General features: G+C 46.5%; 1 non-coding gene and 1 pseudogene across 1 annotated transcript; one reads left to right on the top strand and one right to left on the bottom strand.

Moving 5' to 3' along the window:
• Window positions 1–200: 200 nt before the first annotated feature.
• LOC102506229 lies at window positions 201–1,227 on the bottom strand (annotated as a pseudogene).
• Window positions 1,228–2,875: 1,648 nt separating this feature from the next.
• LOC116666125 lies at window positions 2,876–3,012 on the top strand. The gene has a single exon (XR_004322975.1). It is a non-coding gene; the product is annotated as a small nucleolar RNA SNORA70 (small nucleolar RNA).
• The last annotated feature ends 1,786 nt before the right edge of the window (window positions 3,013–4,798 follow it).

Genomic DNA, 4,798 nt, shown 5'->3' with positions numbered 1-4,798 from the left:
AAGGATTATTAAATAATGTGAAATAGAAGTTTTTCAAAAACCATGAACAGATTAGTTACCTAGGTAAATATTACCATACTGTACTCCATGAGAAAACCCTAGTCCTGAAAGGGGAGCCACCAGACATACTGCAACACTCTTTAACAGAAATTTTCAGCCCTAATTCCATCGATGAATTTTTAGTTGATGGCAAATGTCATTCATTGTTTGCTTAAATACAAATTGAACACTTTTCTTATCAGAGTTCTGCGAAAGAACAAAAATGGCAACCAACCACATCTATTTATGATAATTGAAAGGTGAATTATCTCAACAATTTGCATTGTCTAAATATTTCCTAATATGACTTGAAGTATCCTTACAGTGCTTTTGGTATTTGTAAGGGTACATGTTGTAATTGTTGTTCCAATATAAACTACTGTAATTACTAAAAGTTTAAAAAAAAAAAAGCAGCTTAAAGCAGCAAGCATGCAAGGCTTTTAGAAGCTGTTTCACTAAGTTGCCAGAAGAGTGTTTGCTCAGTCTCCCCCAGTACCATTCCATGAAAATGTGGATATTCAGTAATACATTAATATATTCCACAGAAAAGCCTACTTCATTTACAGAATGTTTACACTAAGCATGCATATTATTCTAAATACTGGATTTAAGAAATAAAAAAAGGAAGAGGTTTGACTCTAACGCGTAACTTTTACTAAACCCATTGTCGATGACTAAGACTGCAGGTGTCCCCACTTGTTCGCTTTCTATGTATTTATTTATTTATTGCCTCTTCAACCTCTTCTGTGGCATTGTTCTGTATATGTTTGGATCCAAAAGCAAGGCAGTTTTTAATTGATATCGCACACTTTCATTCACCCACACATCAGGCAGAAGGTCTTCAGGCATCCAATAAAGCGAAAGCTCTATCTTTCCAGAATCCTCTTTTCTCTTAGCTATTACAGTACTGTGAGAAACAACACTGTGTCCCTTCCCTGAACTTTCTATATGAGCTGAGACATTAAAGCATATGGCTTGATGTCTTACTGTATCCTGTGTTTGTACATCTAAGAAATCCTATGGTCGTGGTAATGAGTGTCATCTTTTGTTCTTTCATTTCCTCCTTTTGTTCATTCCAGCTTTAGAAGGAGACCCTTCTTTGGCCTTTGGCTGGCTGGAAACTTTTGAGGAGTTCTGCTGACTGTGTTTGGGTACCTGGGGAGCCCGCCCTCCACTGTGTATCAACATCAACTTGTTCAGCTTTTTAACTTGTTATTAGGACATAGTGGCAGCTTCTAAGCTCCAGACATGCCAGACTAGAAACCAGAAGTCCCTTCCTCTGCCTTCTAATACCCGCCCTCCAGCAGTCCCTCGCTCTCATGGACAGGACCATGCAGGCGATGCTCTGGGGCCCCAAAGGCAAAAGAGAAGAGCATGTGCTGAGGAGTGCAGGTTGGTTACACTTGGCCAGTGGAAATGGACTAGCAGGTGGCACAGGGGACCAGCACCACCCTGACTCCTCTCTCCACTCTCCATCCTTTGGCCGCACTGCCCTCCTCTGGGATGTACCTGCTAAGTTCCAGGACTTGTACGTGCTCAGTCTAAAGCACCCTCCCCAGCCACCCACCCAACCCAGGTCCTCTTATCTTTCCTAATTAGCTTTGACCCTGCCTCCAGAATAATTCAGGCAACCTGACCCCCATCTAGTTGGGGGTTTTCTGATCTGCAGTCATGGAACAGAGCCTGGCTCATAGACGGCTTTCAATAAATCTTTGTGGCAGAAATGTGTGCATCAATCTGTGTTCCATTCTGTAGTGTGTGTGGTTCCTGCTATAATCAAATACTCATTGAGATGATTATATATAATGTCCACCTGTCCCTTTAGGCCATGGGGATTTATTTTTTTCATAACTGAAGTCCCTACATTTAGCACAATGTGGCATGTAATCGGTGCTCAACCAACGTTTTGTGAATGGTGAATGGATGACGAGAGGTGGGTTGAGTCCTGCACTGAGTAGAGGGGTTCAAACGCACTTGGGAGCCCATGTCACCTGTGTGGCGGCAGGGTGGGGAACGCACTGTTCTAGAATTAACTCACTGGTGTTCTGGGGAGACTGTCAGCAAGGCAGTCTTGCACCTGGAGGCCAAATTCCTTGTGGATTATGCAAAAGCATGTTTTTGGTGGATGTGTTGGGGTGGTGGGGAAAGGAAGTGTTTCACCCCAGTCTGTAGCTCACGTCAAAGGCAGGCAGGGAGAGAGCGGGCAGGCCCGGGTGGGAGGAGAGCTTGTTGGGACCAGACATCTAGAAACCAGTCAGTGTTCCCAGAAGCTACTGACTCATGTGCAGCCTCTGGGCGGGGGGCAGAAACTGGCTCTCCAAATCCAGGGTCTGCGGTTCTGTGATGGAGGGGAGGTTGGGATCCTGGTTGGCAAGCTGTAGGAAACCAACAGGATGATGAAGGCTTGGGGGGCCTAAGAAACAGTGAAGTCAGGGGTCTTGGTGGGGGAGGCTGATGTCAGGAGCAGGTGGTCCCTGAGTGGGAGGTCAGAGGCCTCGGTGGGAGGAATGAAGGCCAGGCTCTCACGATGCTAGCCTTAGACTCCCACCGTCCCGTGGACAGAGCCCCAGGCTGGGAACTGCGGGGTTCTGGCTCTTCCTGGTTGTGGGACCTCAGATTTGTTGTGGGAACACAGAAGGTCAGAGACTCCCAGGCTTCCTGTACGAACGCGAAAACAGGCCCAGAGAGGGTAAGACAATGTCCAAGGTGCCACAGGCAGGCAGTAGGTGATCTGAGCCTGAAGCCAATATCCCAGGGCTCCAGGGCCACCTTACTTTGGCAGGTTGCTCTAACGCTCTGGCCCTCAGTGTGCTCATCTATAAAATGGGGATAATGCCTGCAGCCATTTAAGCCGACTGTGCTCTTCTCCTCGTAGAAGGGCCTGGTGTGCAACGGCTGCAAACAGCAGCCTTCTTGGTCGTGTATGCAGCCTGTTGCCCATATGGGTTGCCCTAAGGGACCCTGGAGATAGCCCTTTCTAGAGGACACTTATGTCTGGCATGCTGTCCCCAACCTAGGCTCCAGGTATGCGCGGTGCCTTTGGAAAGCCTCAGGGCAGTGGCCAGGATCTACCAAGTCATTGTAACCCTCCAAACAAGCTGCAGAACAAGGAGCATGTGACTGAGGACTTATGCAGGGCCAAGTTCAACTTCCCCGGCCACCAGAAGATCCCCATCTCCCAGAAGTGGGGATTTACCAAGTTTAATGCTGATGAACTTGAAAACACGGCAGAAAAGCAACTCATCCCAGATGGCTGTGGGGTCAAACACATCCCTGATCATGTCCCCCTGGACACATGGTGGGCCCTGCACTCAGGAGAGACATGGCGCTGGCCCCTCCTTACTCACGCCCACCAATAAATCCTACTTTCCTGTCATAAACAAACAAACAAACAAATAAATAAATTGGGGATAATAATACTTACCTTAGAGGATTGTTGTGTTAAGTGAGATCATTCCTCCATGCAATAAATATTTATTGAGGGTTACGGCAGAAACTGCTAGTTAGTCTCCCTTCTTGGAAATGGAACCCCCACTTTTAGCTGGGAACATAGCCACCTGGAGTAGATTACATTTCCCCATTTCCCTGGCATGTGTGCTGATGAGACTTGGGAAGACTTACAACAAGGCATGAAGCATGATGTGCGTTCCCTCCTCCTTGCTGGCTAGGATTTGGCAGTGATGGCTACAGTGGTCAACCTGGACATCGTGTTGAAGACAAAGTAGAAGATGCGTGGGTTCCTGGTCACCATGGGGTCCCCATTCCCATGATCGTGGGGTAAACAATGGGACTCCTCACTGCCGGACTTTGTTTACATGAGGCAAAAATGAATGTGTGTTTAAGTCGCCATCATCTTGGGTTTTCACTGCTACACCCAATCCTAGTTGATACAGAGCCATTTAGGTATGAGGCTCTGGACTCGGCACTGAGGATAAAACAGAGGAAAGAACCACATGTAGCCCCTTCCCTTCAGAAGCCTCCAGTCTGGTGGAAGTGAGATGCCATCCAAAAAGCACGTGCACAAGTGAAAAATTACAGAAGTGCCATAAGGGTGGACAATAGAGGGCCTTGAGCTCCGCAAGGGCATGGAAGGTCCCTGAGGAAACCACACGTAACCAGTGATCTGAAGGGAGTAACCAGGAAGTGGAGAGGTGCGGACTTGTAGGGTAAGGTAACACCCTGTGGCAGGAGGGACAGTGGTGCCAAGGGACAATAGAAGATGGCCAGGGAGGCGCTGGGCAGAGCTGGGACCGCATGGTGTGAGGCAAGAAAGGGGCCAGACCAGCTACGGCAAGTTGGGTTTTGCTCCTGAAAGCAATGTGGACAACAGTGCCTGTAAAGAGCCCAGCACGGTGCCGGGCCAGTGTTAGCACTCTCTCTGGGGTTGCTTTCTTTGTCTTGTTTAACCAAAACATATGTTTGTGCTTGTGATGTCTACACTATTTACGATAGCCAAGACATGGAAGCAACCTAAGTGCCCATCAATGGCTAGATAAATGGCTAAAAGAGATATGAGATATATGCATATTTTATATATATATATATACACACATACACACATACACAACAACCATCAGTAGTCTTAAATATATATGAAAAAGATGTGAGATATATGTATATATATGTGTATACACACACACACACATATATATATCTATATATGAATGTTATTCAGCCATGAGATAAAAGGAAATCTTGCCACTTTTGAAAAACATGGATTGATCCTGAGGGTATTATGCTAAGTGAAGTAAGTCAGACA

This window comes from Camelus ferus, chromosome 9 (assembly GCF_009834535.1).
Source record: "Camelus ferus isolate YT-003-E chromosome 9, BCGSAC_Cfer_1.0, whole genome shotgun sequence".
NCBI classification, from domain to species: Eukaryota; Metazoa; Chordata; class Mammalia; order Artiodactyla; family Camelidae; genus Camelus; species Camelus ferus.
Note: the sequence above shows the minus strand (reverse complement) of the source record. Positions and strands in the feature narration are given on the sequence as shown.